Source organism: Cyprinus carpio, unplaced genomic scaffold (genome assembly GCF_018340385.1).
Source record: "Cyprinus carpio isolate SPL01 unplaced genomic scaffold, ASM1834038v1 S000006527, whole genome shotgun sequence".
In the NCBI taxonomy this organism is placed as follows: Eukaryota; Metazoa; Chordata; class Actinopteri; order Cypriniformes; family Cyprinidae; genus Cyprinus; species Cyprinus carpio.
The window spans coordinates 228-17737 of NW_024879193.1; the positions used below are offsets into that span (position 1 = coordinate 228).

At 37.6% G+C, this 17510-nt stretch overlaps 1 pseudogene; it reads left to right on the forward strand.

The window, feature by feature from the left end:
• Positions 1-795: 795 nt before the first annotated feature.
• LOC122134592 overlaps positions 796-17510 on the forward strand; it is an 82472-nt pseudogene continuing 65757 nt past the window's right edge.

The following is a 17510-nucleotide window of genomic DNA, read 5'->3' on the forward strand; positions in this document are numbered from 1 at the left end:
GGCCAAATATTGTCCTACCAAACCATACATCAATGGAAAGCTTATTTATTCAGCTTTCAGATGACGTTAAAATTTCATTTCAGAAAATTGACCCTTATTGACTGGTTTGTGGTCCAGAGTCACTGTAGTTAATTGGATACACGTGACAGTCATATTATTAATTAGTATTTTGTCCGTTTTTGCTCCACCAATGAAAAATAGTCCCCAAAAGTCGAAAATAGTAGCAGCATTACATTGATTAAATGATGAAATTGATCCACTGACTCATTCATAAATACAGGTCGCTTGTCGCCACCTACTGGCTGAGAGTTGTAATCTGCAAGTATCAAAGACAGTCAGTCCCACAAATCAGAACTCTTGGAAAACAGCTCGGCCAATGGAATTCGAGAAGGGAACCCGTTGTGTAATTTATAGTTCTATTTTATATGATATAAGAAGCATGAGGTAGGCTAGTATTTAGCAGGTACTCCAACGCATTTAAATTTAAAACGTGGTTGTACCATCTAAAAACAGTAGGCTATTTACCATGGTAGATCCCTCTGTAACTTCTGAAGGTGAAATATTTGGTATTTATGAAGACATGCGAGCATGTGTCTGTGACAGTAATGAAGTGTGTCAGTCTCTTGAGCGGTACAGAGAGTTAAAGTCCTCCTCAGACATTCCTATGCAGTGACACCTCTGCAGCAGTTATTGTGCTGGCTCCGCTGCAGTGTCTGCTGCTGCTGACTGAATGACTGATTGAGTTTCCCGCCTCCACCAACTTAAAACGCAACTGTTTCACTACGGTTGCTGCGGGGGACTCTGCAAACTTAACAGTCAATTTCTGAAACCAGGATGAAAGTTTCACTCAGTTTCAAGTGTGAGGCGGTTTTCTGGTGTGCCTTGCTGAAACGGTGAGTTTGTTTCTCCTGTCCTGGGCACGTGTTTATGTTACGTTTGTGGTGTTAAGCCTTGTGTTTATCTGAATTGACTACAGTTGAACGTCAAAACGACGTTTGTTGTAGCGTGTTAGTTGATAAATTGCGTTGTTGGATTACAACAGTCGGAAATGAATGAAAGAAATACAGTAACAGTTTGTCTTGCTACTCGCGTGTATTCATTCACCTATTCAGTTGTTTTTATTTCGTGTAGCTATATGTAAGCTATACTGTGATAGCCTGTAGTATTTACTTTATAGATGGTACTATCATGATATATAGGAATACCATTGTATTGCTATATTTGTAACTTTTTGCTTTTAAATTCTTCTCAGTGTTTAGGCAGGTGTTAAAGGTTTGACTGTGACAGGATGTTTCTATTAAAGACTTCGTGTGTGACATCACGATGGTGATCAGTTTTTAAAATTTCATGCATGTTAGGAAATATTTCAGCAAAAGGCACGTTCTCACAAAAGCACAGAGAGACCTTTTTTTTCGGTGCCCCCCTTTTCTGCCTCTACAGGCTCCCCCAAGTCTAGTTTGGTGAAATCAGCTTCTAATGGAAATCCTATGTTGCTCTAGTAAAGTGCTGTGACTGAGCTGACCAGCTCTGTAACCTGATCTTTCACGAGTGATCCTGGGGTTTGGGCTCTTTAGGCTCAAAACTCATACAATCCATTTTCATTTACCAGCCTGGAAAATGTGAATAGATGGAAAAGTCGTCTACTTCACTTTGCATGCCACATCGTTTTTATGAGAACTCGACGGAGAAAGACTTTGAGGCGAGTAGTACTCGGTTACTGTTCTGGGATCAGAAGGGAACTTTTGCTTGGCTGTAAACAAGCCTATAAACATAAACCTTTGATCAGTTAGGACAATACTAGGTATATGACACAATTCTAAAAATCCGATTACTCACTCCGATTTTTTTTGCATAAAATGTTATCGGTGTGAGTAATCAGAACAGACTGTTTCATTTGTTGTGAAAGTGAATCTGGGTTGACACACCTGCGCTTTTTGTCCCCAAACAAGAATGTCTGTCAGAAGACATTACACACCCACCAATGATCAAGATCATTAGTCTGTACATTTTTTTTTATATCAAACACTGATCTAGTGTCAACAAGTGTTTAGACATCCCTGCAGTGATCTGTGGATTGCTTTGTTTTTCTTTTTTTACAAATTGTCAGCTTGAATCTGTGTTTTGTATTAGCTTGTGTCGGTTTTGTCACAGCTTGTTTAGGGCTTATCATTTTTATTAATGTCATCTTTTCATTGAGGCCTCAAGAAAAGCAGTCAGAGACTGTTATTTTAGCATTATTTGCATACTATTATAGTATTTATTCATATTTTGAATTAGCTTATATTTTTAATGTTTATATTTTAATTTAAAGTTTAGTCATTTTTAATATTTCTACTTGGCTTTCATTTATTTAAATTATTTTTATTTTATTTATTTACATTTATTTTATTTTTAGTAATTTTGGTGCATTAACTTCAGATGTCTGCAAGGCAACATTTCTAATTTTAATTTTACAGTTTTTAAGTTCAATTACCGCTAATAGGCTATGTATTTTTTTTAATGTTTTTGCTTCTTTTCATTTTACAAAAACAGTTTTTAAAGTTTTGGTTCTAGATAAAGGCTAGAATAGCCTACATTGCATGACTTCAGGCCAAATTATTGCCCGATTTACAGTCTGGATGAGTCAGTGCTAGTTGCCAAAATTCATGGCCAGTCTACAGAGTTTTGGAAGTCAGAGTTGACCGATTTCACATAAAATCATGTAGTGTATGATGGGCACAGACTCACATATTTTAAGCTTCAGATTATGAATTCTTTTAGTCATTGATATCAACTGTGTTTGATATTTTGAGCCAATTTTAGAACACATAGGCCTACATATGTTGTCATGCATCTCCTATTAATGAGGCACATGCTCTGTGTGAGTTTGTTTCTGTTCAGAATAACTTGGAAGTTTGGTAGTGTGTGATCCTCAGTCTATAGTGTATGGTATAGATGCCCAGTTTTTCTCTGTAACCATTCACAGAGTCGCCAAATGTATGATGCCTAATGTTTTATAATATAAACAGATTTGAAACATTAAGTGTCATACACTTGCTGACTTTGTTAAAGTTGCCGACTTTGTAAAAGTTGTGTAGGGTATTCCAGCCTTGTGACTGCAGTAACATTGGTCGGAGATCAACAACAGTTGACCTAGGTTCAATTTATGATGGCTGTTACCTTAGATTACCTTAATCTGAATTGACCCTGCATGTATGTTTTCATTGATGGCATTGTTTTTTTGCTGACAAACTTTGTTTTTTTAAGATGAACTGTTCCAAGTCTGGATGAGGCTTTGCTCTAGTATCTGCCTGTTGCACAGGAATTGAATCAAGCTAGCACAGATAATTAGTTTGTGCTGGCTTCAGAAAAAGAAGGGGAGGAAGGGGGGGTGCAGAGGTGGATTTTGGGAGGTGGGAATTCCCGTAATTTCCAAGCGTTACAATAGCCTCATGCCTCAACAGACACTCATCCCCACCCTCCTTTCTGGAGGCACGATATGCAGCCTCTTTATTGCTACAGTTCATAGTTTAGATAAGTAAGAGGTGTCTTTGACAAGTTCAGGTTTTTAGTGCACGAATGCATGTAACACCCACTGTAGGCAGCCTGACATAATCAGATACGTCAGTCCCATGACATTAATAAGGATAACAGGAAATGACCATGACAGATTGGATGCAATCCCTCATAATGTAACATATACAAATAAAGGCTTGCAGTACTTCTAGGCTTTAACAATTTTTAGAAGAACTATAATTAGATGTTTGCTAAGAGAAGCATGACTATAACCGTTGCTTATTAAACCCCTTTTTGACTAGTATGCAATCCGAACACCCACTTGCTTAACAACCGGCCAGAATGTGAAAAATAAAAAAAAAAACAAAAACTATTTTTTTCATCACTTCATAGTCAGGCTCATGAAGTCATGTGAATATATGACAGTTCGTCATAGAGACAAGGGTGTGTCTGGTTTATCTGTTCTCTGATCTCATTCCACAGAAGGAATGCATATGTTATGTGCTTTTAGTAATGTTGGAGAATGTATTCTGGGTGCAGATAAAAAACAAAACCTATTAAGTGGCTTCTGATACAATAGCAGTACTCATCTTCTGTTCCAAACCCGGGTACTGTTAACCTTATTCCAAATCATACGATAGTTCTGAAAGGAAAAAACAAAAGAAAGGGATGACATTATTCACACACAATTTATTTCGGCTAAAGCTATGAAAATTAGAGCTTCACGATTCTCCCATGATTCTGAACTAAACAAAATAATGTATGACAAAATATTAATTGATCCACTCTATTTGAACGTGTTAAATTAAAGGGATAGTTTACCCCAAAATTAAAAATTCTGTGATTAATTACTCACCTTCATGTTGTTCCAAACCCATAAGACATTCGTTCATCTACGGAACACAAATTAAAATATTTTTGATTAAATCTGAGAGCTCTCTGACCCTCACATAGACAGCAACGCAACTGTAATGTTCCCAGGTCCAGAAACGTAGTAAAGACATTGGTAAAACAGTCCATGTGACATCAGTGGCTCAACTTCAGTTCTGTGAAGCTAGGAGAATACTTTCTGTGCTTAAAGAAAAGAAAAAAAAAACAATTTAATCAACAATTCTTCTCTCAGAGTTATCGTCTTCCGCCATTTTGGGGAGTACACAATTTCAGTTGCGTTGCTTTCTATGCAGGGTCAGAGAGCTCTCAGATTTCATTTAAAATATCCTTATTTGTGTTCCAAAGATGAACGAAGGTCTTACGGGTAGACATAAGGGTGAGTGATTTTTTGAATTATTAAACAATCTAATATATATATAATATTTACACAATGCAATCGATCTACACAAACGTTATTTGAAGTGCCAGCTACTTTCAAAAGAAGACTTTATCTATTTTGATACCATAGACATCAATGTTTATATCTGAACTATAAACCTTTATCCCAGAATTTCTGTGATTAATATGAGTGACTGTAAGACAGAAATAATACTGTGTAGGCCTAGTTGAAAAGACTGTTTGTCAAGCTGTTTCTTAATTAAACATGTTAACTGTCTGCTCTCTTTGTCAGCGGCAGCGCGAACGCTGATTCAAATGTTCCAGTATGATTTTTTTATAAGGTTTAATAGACACAGGAGAATCATTGTCATTTAGAAATAACATCACGTTGTGGGTCTGTCATTGATGATGTCTGTCATTGGCAAATGCCACTTGCATGTCTCATGAGTAAATAATGACAGAATTTTCTATTTAGGTGAACTGTTCTCTAATTTTAGGTGTATAAATCTATGGAAATGAATCGTGAATCTTCTTGCAGAGAGTGTGCTATTACCTTTCTAAGTGATTTAGCTTATGAGTTCCCCGGCAGATGATAAAAGAGCTTGTCGAAGGAGGTGCCAGAGCCAGAACACTCTAGCAACACCCTAGCAACCACCCAGAACATTTGATCTAATAACTGCTTAAAACACATTAGCAATACTCTTGGATCCACCGATCACATCCCTTATTTTAACCAGTGGCCAATGTAATAGTTTCTCAGTTTTACACCACTTTTTTTCCACCACCAGTTTTTATTTTTTATTTTTTTTAGAACATATTAAAATGTAGCGTTTATAGAAAGTCAGCGTTGATTGTTTTATTCAGCCTGAGAGATGCATTGTCCCTACACAATATTAGCAGTGTTGTAGCATCTTTGACACTCTTCCCTTTCACCAAGCCCATGTCTGATTACAATCACTCAAGTGCTGAGTTATGAAAGAAGAACTCCTCACTGTGTTAGCGCAGTGATTTATTGTTGACTGTGTGGGTGTGGGAACTGAGCCATGTATGAAGACTCTGACTGGCTGAATTCACCCTGAATCAATGCAGTGAATGCCCCCCTTTAATCTCATTCGTCCGACCCCCTCCAAGCGAAGCTTTACATTCCAGAGACCCGCGCGTTTGTATAGGACTGGGGGGCTGAAGCCTGTAGTGAGATTTTGGACAGCTGTGTGATTTCCTGAGAGGGAAATATTATTGAGTGGATGTGAATTTTCATTTCGTGCTGTCAAAATGTACATCCTGCTCTTGAAATATTTCTTCAGTGTTTTAAACATTCGGTTTTGGGTGAAGTTCAGTTTTAACAACTTCCCCAGATAGCACCTAGTAAGACACAAAACAGCTTGGCTCTGATAAGGATTGAGAAATTTTCTAGCCTTTCCCAGGCCAAGTAAAACCAGTGTGTTAAGTTACAGTATGTTTATGTTCTTGCTCTTGCATTGTAATATTTCTTCATTTGTTCAGAGCGCATTTTCAGGTCACTTAAAATACTGTGTGGCAAGAGATGTTGTTTATTGATTTTTTATTTTTTTTTTTGCTTGCTTTCTCATCTAGTGTTTTGAGGCCCTGAGGTCTTGGGAGAAGAGGTTAAATTTGGGAGGGACGAAGAAACTGAGAAGACGCAGCCGTCACTTTCTGCGGCTTCCACTTCAGACAGACCCGCAGAGATACTTTCTCTGATCCCAAAGCCATCATCTTAGGAGTAGTTTGCCAGAAGCTTGTCCTCGGTGGAAGTTGAGCAAGGAGGATCTGTCAACAGGTGCCTAGTGATATGAGGGTTCGTCTGGAGAGACAGGCGCATACTGGCCTCATGAGCTCCATGGCCTCCGACAGGGCATCCGCTGTGCTGGGAGTGAAGAGCCTTGGTAAGGAGACTTCGGCGAATAATGGAGATGCTCTCATATCCGTGAACTACGGCTTGCCTGAGAACGAATCCCTTCCGTTTTCATTCGAGACTTTAGAGGGGGACTCACCAGGCACAGAGTGCAGAGTACGGAAGTCTTTGGATACTAGGTCTAGAAGTTTGGATTGCTTAGATGAGACCTACAGGTCCAAAAGCTGCAGCTGTGGGGCTGCAAGGCACGGGGAGGAAGGGTTGTACGTGTGCCAGATGTGTGGGTTTTGCGATCCAGTGGAAAGCGAAGAGGGCTGCCCGGAGAATAGCTTTCCTCCTAGAAGCTGGGGAACGGTGCCCCAGCAGAGGAAAGCAGAAGGGTTTTCTTCTGATATTACTTGCCTTGCTGGAGAACGTCCAACGTTGAGTGGCTCAGATGGTGAACTGTGCCAGATGGAACTCGTAATCTGCCAAAACACGGAGAGCCTGCTGTTCTGCGGGCTGGATTTGAGGCGAAACAGTGTGCCAGTATCCTCACCACAAGTGCCTCAATGCACCAATGGCTGCGGCACTGCCGTGAATAACAAAATGCGTGACAGAACGGACTTTGTATGTGCCGTGTGCCATAAAAATGGCTTCTCTAGTTTGGAAAGGCTCAACAGGAAAAGCAAACCCATGTGCTCTCAGGGCAGATGCCTTAAGAGGTCCGCACCGTTCAGGTTGTCTGTACCCGACTGTAGTGACAGCGAGGGCTCTGTGTCCGATAGCGAGTTTGTGCGTAACAAGAAAGAGCGCTCTACTGTCCTGGTCAGGAGGTACCTTAAGAACAACCAGAAGATCAAAAAGACAGTGTGCGCCGGCACCAGAGCTATAGTGAGGACTCTACCCACCGGCTGCATCTCTGACAGAGTCTGGGAGTCTGTTTGTGGGAAAACATGCCACCTTGGTGATGAGGCGAGAGGATACAGCAGAGCTCTTCAGGCCATCCAGCTGCAGGTTTCCAGGGCCCTTCTCACATACCCAGGGGTCAGGTTTGCAGAGGTATGGTCAATTTCTCTCCTCACTAAAGCTCTACGTGGTATGAATGCTTCCTTTATGAACTGCTGGTTATTCAGGTGTTATGTTAAAACTCTATGAATGTGCCGCTCTCACAGTTGGTGCCACAGTTCTTGCACTGAATGTTTGTGTTGTATCTCATGTTTTGAAATAAGAATTAACCCTGCATTCTTGATTCTTGGGTGCATAATTAGTGGTTCTTGCTATTGCAATTGGTCATACTGTATGTATAGTTCCGCAATCTTTCTGCATTTTCAAAACCCCTAACTATTAAACCATTTGTGCTACAGGCATGAAAAATACCTCAAATCATGTGGCTTGTTGAGGAGAGTTATGATATTGCTATTACCAAGTGATGAGGCTTGTGTTTTTTCCTGGCTGACTTAACTGAATAAAAAGTACCCTAGACTCAAGAAGGGACACTTGTAAAGTGTTTGGGTTGTTTGCTAGGTGCATATCTATAGGCAGCCATCTAGCAAGCAACATTAACACTCAGCCAATATCCTAGACACTCTAATTATGTGCTTTTGAAGTGTTCTAGGTGGTTTTAGGGCTTTGCTGCAACATAAAGCGTTACAGCTGCCCTTCAAACAAATCCTTTATAAATTACTTACATCTATCATTTCCGATATGAGACAACATTTGCTATGTACTGAAACAAACAAACTTAAATTTAAGAATGAAATTAGGTCAAATCTACTTAACTATGTAATCTCTGGCCCTGTGTTATGTAAAATTAATGTAAAGTTATGTAGTGTTATGTAAAATTAACAAAGAAAATAAGTAAATTTAACTTGGCCAGTGATAGTTTGAGTAATTTCTACTTAATTGTTTGATGTTTACTCTACAGTAAAAGTTACTCTGCACTCAAGTTCATTTTATGAAATATTTTTTGTAAACTTTACTCTATAACAGTGTAGCACTGAAAAAGCCACTGAAAATGCTATTAAAGCATTTTTTTTCTTTTGTTGATTTTGATTGCTTTCATTGTCCTCATTTGTAAGTCACTTTGGATAAAAGCATCTACTAAATGACTAAATGTAATGTCATTGTAAATGCATATGGTTCACTTAGAAACATCTAAGTAAACAAGGTAGTAGACAGCTAGTTACACTTTCTAAGATATGTCTACAGAATATAATGAACCCCAGATCTTGCAAAACAGCAAGTTACTAAACCTTCAAACTTTAATTTCAACAAGCTTTAATTGAGTAATGATATAGAATTAATTTTTCTATTTCCCCTGAACTAGATTATTTAATGTAGAAATTACATTTGTTTTCCCATAGTATTTACTTCACCGAAGAATCACTTTTATCAGTGTGGGATAATCATGGAACAGCTGTTTTAAAAGTGATTTTTCATTATTATTTACAACAGGATCTTCATGTTCATGGGTTTAAATGTAAAACCTACATTATTTTAAAATTAGTTTATTCCCTATTCCATTACTACATTTTATTGAAACTTGCCATTTGTTAACTAAGCCTAACCTAGTTTCTGCTAATGGAAAACAGGAAATTACTATTGATTTTTGACATGATGTGAAACATCCCAGATGTTTTTATTATCTGTCATCCTTTTGTTCATATTCCTTGGTTTCTATATTATATAACTTGTTTGCTGTTGTACATTTCAGACTTCTTTTCGATTTTATTTTTTCAGTAAATTCAATTAGACCATGAATCATTTAATACAATGTGTCATTTCTTTTTTTACTCATTTAGCAGATGCTTTTATCCACAGTAAATTACAAATGAGAAATAGCACAACCAATTTATTGTACAGGGTAATGATATTAGCAGTGCTACAATACCAAAATTGCAAGAGTAAACCGCAGTGATGCATTTTTTCATGGCAATTTTGTCATTTTTCATGGTAATTGAAATGGCTCCAGTCTATTTAACAAATGGACACCAGCCAGCACTTAATTTTGCCTGTAATTTGATGAAAAATTCCTTATCCTGGAGCTCACAAAGCTCAAGTTGGTACAGGTAGGTACAGACACAAAACATTTCAGCTTGAGGTTTTTCTGACAGAGGATTTAGTGGATGACTATTTTCTGTTTAAGCAGAACTTCTGATCGATTATGCATCATATTATGTCTGTGCTTAGGCAGATGTTTTACTAGCAGACTTGTAAAAAGCACTGCTTGTTGTGTTAAGGGCCGTTCCAGTGCTGTCTGGTTTCTCCCGCTGGCTGGGACAGTGGGACCCTCTGTTTCAGAGCATGCTGTGGTTCTCGCTACACTAGCTTAAGACATTAAGACTTTATTGGCCCTTTGAGGCACTAAACCCCTGCCTCCTTCACCTTTTTATTCATTCCTTATAGGTGAAAAATGAGTTCACTGAGTCTAAGCATGTAGAAATATGTGTTCTGCAGTCATTGCTACTCCAGAGACCTAACCGCTTTGTGTTCCACTGATGTGTTATTGGTGTTTTGTTTTGGACCCACAATATCAGTCTCAACGGCAATGTGGTTTGAGACTGAACCACATTGGAGAGCAGCCCAGCATTGTCTGATATTAGAAAAAAAGGGTTAAAAAGAGGAGAAGTCGATAGATAAAGACAGCCTGATTCTCTTTTGGTGGGAATCAGGATTCTCTAGAGAACTGAAGTACAATATAGAAATTCACACACATCCCTGAGGACTTATTGCTTGTGGTGACATGAAGCACGTCCTGTGGTTTCATTACGCCATAATTTATGGATTGCTTTATTAGGCCACTCTTTTAATAACACTATCTTTAGTGTTCGTGAGGTTATTTTATTGTCCAGATTTGAATATGAATTGGCATTTGAAGTACTTTGGAACTTTGTGTTTTGTATTCTGATGTAAGTCATTTTTTACATGTCAGCTAGGCTATGTAGATATATACACACTATAATTTTTTGAGGGATGAAATGAGGGCCTTTTTTTGTTTTTTTTTTTTTTGTTTGTGTTTGGTTTGTATGTGGTTTTTCTGTTTATTTTGCTGCCACAGAGAATGACGGGAAATATACTTTTGTTGCGCAAGCCTGTCACCTCATAAACGGGTTAAAGGAGCAGTATTTCACTGGAAAGCTTTATAGCGCTTCTTTATCATCATTCAACAGTATACGGAATACATACAAACAAATAGTACCGCCACAATGAACATGTAATTATGACCACTCACAAAACCAGGACTCAAAGTTTTAAAAAACCTGTAACTCTTCATCTTCAGATGTGAGACTGCTGGGGTCAACCGACGAGCATGTAATCCAGAAAGTTTCCCATGGGATATTTGCCTGTCCATCTGGACTTTAAATGAAATGACAGACTGCTCCTTCTAATTAAGCTGAGCTTGTTCTTTTAATGTGTTCTTAAGCTTTTACTGGTGTTTGCGAATGGCCTCAAATGTTTACACTTAGAAGAGTGTTTTTAAGGCAGGCCTTTACATGGCATGCAAGAGGCATCTGCTAATCGTCTCCGTTTGTGATTATAGCAGCAGTAGGGAGGAAGTGCAGAGTTGAAACTCTGACCTCCCCCGGCCTTGACCCCTGGTGTCTCGATGGACACCACAGAGGAGTCAGATGAGCTTATGAGATTGCAAGTAGGGGACAGTAACCACAGTGTTGTTTTTGGTTTATACAACAGCCATGAGATTATACATGGCTTGTGCTTGTTTTTCTTTTGAATGTTTAAATGGTTCCTACAAAAGAAAGAAAGTTTTTATGGGTTTTGGAATGACTAGTAAATAATAACCAATTTTTACTTTGCATGAACTATTCATTAATTCATTGGGTTGGTATGAAAAGAGAGAATATGTTGAAAATGTAATTTACTACAGCCCTCTGTGGTATTAAAGGAAATGAGCCACATAGAGGTTGCCTGTCCCGCCACAGGAAGATAAACACTGCCTTGCGATTGGCTGATTAGCACCTGATGGAATGAACAGCAGGGCCAGAGATCTCCAAACAGGTAATGACTAATGACTAAAAGTTCTGTCAATGACCTATAAAGAATAAAGAAGAAAAAACATGCAAGAAGGTTAACAGTGTGGACTAGAGTTTCCTTAGATATGTAGCTTTGATTTTAAAGAGCATAAATGGACAAAAGAAAAGTGTTGAGGTTGTTGTTTTGAAGCTGTAGTTTCACAAATTACTGGTAAGATTATTAATACAATTTTTAACATGAATATAATTATTATTATTATTATAATTATTCAATTCAAGTTTATTTGTATAGCACTTTTCCTGATACAAATCGTGGCAAAGCAGCTTTACAGAAAATGTTAAGTTTCTAATTTTAATTATCATCTGTTGATAATCTTTAACCAGTTTTTTTGTCTAAAAGAACACGAAAATCAGACTTCCCAGTGCTTATGTTACATAAGGCTGTGAAATGACAATTTATGAGAGCACATTGACTTATTGTCTCACTCAGCATGCTTAGCTGTAAAGCTGCATTTGCATTACAGTGTCATAAAGAAAAAAAAAACAGCATTCGGACCAACATGCTGGACCGATATGCTCGTTGAAAAAAAAAAAAGAAACTTATTACTGGTAAAAGGACTCAATCAAAACAATGGAGCTATCATCATGTAGTAAGCGCTGCTACTATTTCCCCCCAGATATCACAAAAAACCCAAATGATATGGTTAACAACCAAGTGACAAAATGTACACCTCGACTCATTCCTCTCATTCTTGGCAAAGCAAACCAGCCCACATTTATTTCTCTCATAGACAGAGACCACCTAAAGAGTCTCGCAATCAGCAGCCCAAACCACATCATATCCTGACTCAGACCTTGGAGAGAATGGCATGTAGTGATAAGACCTGTCTAACTCTGAGTAGCACGCTGGTGTCAGTGAGCAGAGCGGCCATCTACACGCCAAACAAAACACAGGACGAGGCTAGGGGGAGGGACACGGTGGCCATGATCCCGCACACAAAGTGCCTTGTGTTTCTGAGAACTCAGGACACACAATGAGCCATTTAGAGGAGTTTCTTCTACATGTCATTCTCATAAAATCAAGGGCTGCAAAGCGGGTGTTCGTGAACACTCTTCTGAAACCTAAGTTGACAAATTAGACACTTTACGATCTCATGGACTTCACACACAGCGACCATATCAAAGCTGCAAGTTCATATCAACTGCACTATTTAATACAGGTCAATATTTACTCTTTATTCTCAATATTTATTTAAGTCTTAGGAACCTCAATCGCTCAGTTGTAGAACCGTTATCAGCCAATGCAGATAATCAGCCTTATTATGGATAATCTGTCAGGCAGATGTTTTGATGTATCACTACTTTGAACCTTGAACTGTGGCAGTGAAGCAGCCAGGAGTTCAAAGCGGTTTTGTGTTTGATAGACTAAAGTTCCTAAACAAATAACTTCGCTAAACAGCTCTAGTCTGTTGAAACAGAAATGGTAAGAACAGTCAACAGGGAAGCAGGTGCTTCTGAGAAGAGCTCTCTGGAATATTATGTTGGTGGGCTCTGCTCAAACTCAATGTTTGATTAGCTCTTGTAAAAGTGGAAGGGATTCTAGGTACAAAAGACACCTGGCCATGAACTGAATTATACTGTCTCTACAAATGTCAGCTGAAAAGCTGCAGAAGTCAACATAACTTAAAACAGGGTTCCCACAGATCCTTGAAAGTTTGTGAATCTGAAATTTTTTTTTCAAGGCCCTGGAAAGTTTTTGAAAATAAACATACATTGAAACAGGTCCTTGAAAGTGCTTAAATTTATTTTGTGCAAGAAGTTTTCTGTAAAAAAATTCCATATTATTCCCTCTGGCCCGCTAATGTGATATTTCGCCAACACTTCGTGGCCTATGCGTACTAGCTTGCTTGATTTACATTAGTTACATTAAGTGTTTCCTACGTGAGGTACTTTGTGTTGTACGTTGCCATGATGTTAGAGTGACCATATTTCCTCTCTTTCCCAGACATGTCCTCTTTTTGGACCAAAAAAAAATGCCTCCAGCTGGGATTTCTGAATCGTCCAAAATGTCGTTGATTTTGTATTTGTGCATTTTTGTATTAGATTGCTGCAAGGGACTGTTTTCTTAATCACACTGAATTTCTGACCATTATTGCCCACTCCCATGATTTTTGTGTCCAGTCCGGATTTCTGAATGCAAACATTCTAATATTGCATCATTTTTCGCGCATCAGGGAGCATCTATCAATACGCAAAGTATTTAAATCTCTTTTGAATGAACGCTCGCTGTTCACTTTCACTTCTGTTGCATGCACGCTCTGTGTAAAGTAAGATCAGATATTTGTCAATAAGCTCAGGATCTGTTGAGCAGCAAATCCTCCAGCATGGTCTATCAGCTCTCTCTCTCTCCTCAACCCGTGATCAGTCAAATCTGACACATGCAGCTCTTGTTGAATGCAGGGTTGGCAAGTCTGCATTTTTTTTTCCTATGGCTACTTTTAAACTGTTAATGGCTTGATTTTCCTCCGTGGGTTAAAGGTTTCAAATGTTGCTTAAATTACATTTGACTAAAATGCTTGTATTGAAACATTTTGCATTCTGCCTATGATAAAACTGTGCTAGATGTTAAGTTTTGTGAAGGAGGGCCACAGGTAGGAAGCTTTTTAGCTGTGTTTATGATCAGTATGCATAACAGTAACTGTAAAATCTGTATTTTAGGTAGGGAAATTACATTTTCAGTTTTGATATTTGGGATATGGTCATTGCACTACTTTGGGCACTACTTTAACCACCAACCAACCACACCTCAACCCCCCGCCCCACCCGCACCCACTGTCCTCTTTCTGGAAAACTAAAATATGGTCACCCTACATGACGTTCATGCATGCACAAAACTACTACGATGGTACCTCAACGTTTAACAGACACACTATGAAATTAATGTTGAATTGCTTTGCTTGTTAAGATAATGTAAACCCATGAGGTAAGAAAAACTTAAAAGCATATTCATATATCTTAAAACTTCTGGTAACATGAGCCTGAGCTCTTTAAAATAAAATCCATGCAAAAGTTAATATCAGATCATTTAGAATATGGTATAGGATGTACTGAATATTCTTCAGTTTTATCCAAAACAGAATTACAACAAATAGAATATCAGATCTCTGTCATGGCCAAAAATAAATGCAAAAAAAAAAAGATTTTTTGCATAGCTGTGTTTGAGACATGTAAACTGTTACTATGTATCTTACAAGATAACACAACGTAACCTCGCTCTCACTTGAAATGTGTCCCCACATCAAGTCCTTGAATTTGAGGGTATTGGATCTAGAAAGTCCTTGAAAGGTCCTTGAATTTGAAGTTAACCAAGGTGAAATCATTTTCAGTTTTGTTTCCAATGCCTCAGTGAATCTTTTCCATTATTAGTTGTTGACATCATATCATTTTTGTTAGCGGATAGTGGCAACTTCATTAATTTCTTTCTTAATATCTCTATTGATAACTTTATTAACCTTCTATATATTAACTTCTGTAATCGTGAATGGAAACTACAACAAATAGCCTATAATTTTAGCATTTCCATTTGCCCCAAAGAGCGAAGAGAAGAGAGTATTTCTGCCACATACTATATGAGATTAATCAAATATATGCAACATAAATGTAATTTTACAACTTGAATCTGCAAAAGTGAACTTGTCTGCGCTAGTTAGAATGTGTGACATGCTCTTCCTGTAACAGTGCATTAAAATATGGGCCTCTAAAGCACAAAGAATTTACAATGTTCTATTAGAGAAGTGTTAAACAACAGATTGGCACTAACTTAGACGTCTTACACTTAACTGTATTTTTATAATCAAAATAATTTCAGGCCCTCACTGCACTCTTTTAAAGCCAGTCTGGACAGCATGTTGTCTTAACACTAAGCAAGCATATCTCATACCACTCAAAATCATCAAAGTCTTTAAAAATGTCATTTTACAGTGAATCTTAAATATTCGAAAATACTTCTTAAATATGGTCATATACATACACAAATGCAAAGGGAACGTATCAGTGACATCTTTATACCAGCAAAAAAAAACAAAGGAGATGGCAGATCATTAAAGTGACATCCATTTTTGCTAATCCATTATTCATGTTGTATTTATTAAATTGAGTAACTTGGATTTCATTGAAATACCTGAAGGCAAATGAGTGACTCATCTTACGGCACAGCTAATTCACTCTAAACTGCAAGTAAACAAGTTTCCCTATTGATGGTGTTCAGACTGTTCAGACTGAAATGCTCTAATCCTGATTGATGGTGGTTATCCCATCCTGCCCTCCTGAGTGTTTTGTCTTAACCTGTTGTTTGTAATGTCCTCAGAGGGTTTGCCGGCAGTTGAGGGTGTTACTCTGGGAAGGTGTGGTTTTGCCGTTGTCCCTGTGATTCAGAGCTGCCAGGAATGTGCATGGCAGGCTGCTTTCAGTCCCAGCTGGACCAACAGCTCAGATTTTAGGCTGCTGATACAGACTGTTGCTCCACTGAAAGACAATAGTGTGTCTTTTCTAGCTTTTGTCGTGCTACGTGCTGTCTGATCCATTTTTTTTTCTCAAAGGTCAGATGAATGTGTCAAACACTGTCAAATGATACATAATAGATTATAGCAGAACCATTATATTGTGTGTAATAGTTGATGTCTAGCATCCATGAATTCCTCCAGCAGGCTGGGAACATAGATGGAAATCAAGTTGAACATGTTTGTTGTCATGTTCTCTGGAGGGTAAGCAATCCCAGCGGTGAACTCCGTATGTGTGTGTGTGTGTGTGTGTGTGTGTGTGTGTCATGAAAAACATACACCCAGAAAGGCCAAAGTCACATGCTTTCCACTGCAGGGAGAGTACATTCTCTTTCACCAAGCATTACTGTTTGTGAGCTAGTATTTCATCTCATTCTGTCTTTGTAAAATGACTTGGTATATATTGTATGTAGTATATTGCCACAGCGAGTCAAGTCACCTTTATTTATATAGCGCTTTATACAAAACAGATTGAGTCAAAGCAACAGAACAACATTAATTAGAAAAAAAACAGTGTGTCACAAATGACAGTTAAAGGCAGTACATCATTGAATTCAGTGATGTCATCATGCAGCTCAGTTCAGTTTCAATAGTATCTGTGCAATCATTTGCAATCAAGTCAACGATATCGCTGTAAAAAAAAAAGGGAATTTTGATTGTATAAAATTATATTTTCCATTTAAGAATTGGAATGTTTACATCATAAAAAAAACAAGTTATCGTTGTCAGTTCTGTACAGTGAAAAAGTATAATGTATGCATAATTATATATTATTTAAATATAATTGTAAATATAAATATAATCTTTATATTATATATTTTAATTAATTAATTGTAAATGATTTTAAAAATGTACTTTTTTTTGTAGTCATTGTAATGTATCCAGTGCAATGTAGTAAAATGATTTTTGACAGTATTGAGAATCTAAACGCCAAGATAAAATGATGAGTGGTAATTTTGGTGAAAATTTTTACATTTTAATGAAAAAAAAAAATCCTATATACAAAATATTATTTTTTGGTATATTTCATTATATTCGTTTTTCATAATTTTTGGGGGGCTTAAATCTGAGTACTTATTTAGGCCCAGGTAGTGTTTTATTTTTCTATAATACTGTATTTTTCTGTGTCTTCATAACTTGTATTACTGTCAACCTCTGATCATAGCATTCATCTGACTGAACCTTTATGATGTGGTTGCTGATTTCTGCCCCCTAGTGTGGACCTGTGATAACATGATTCCTAAAAAACTAATTTATGTGCGGTATTTAAAAAAAAAAAAAAATGTTGCAACATCTAATCTTTGTACTCGGATGTATCCGGTAGAATGTCACACCAGTGTT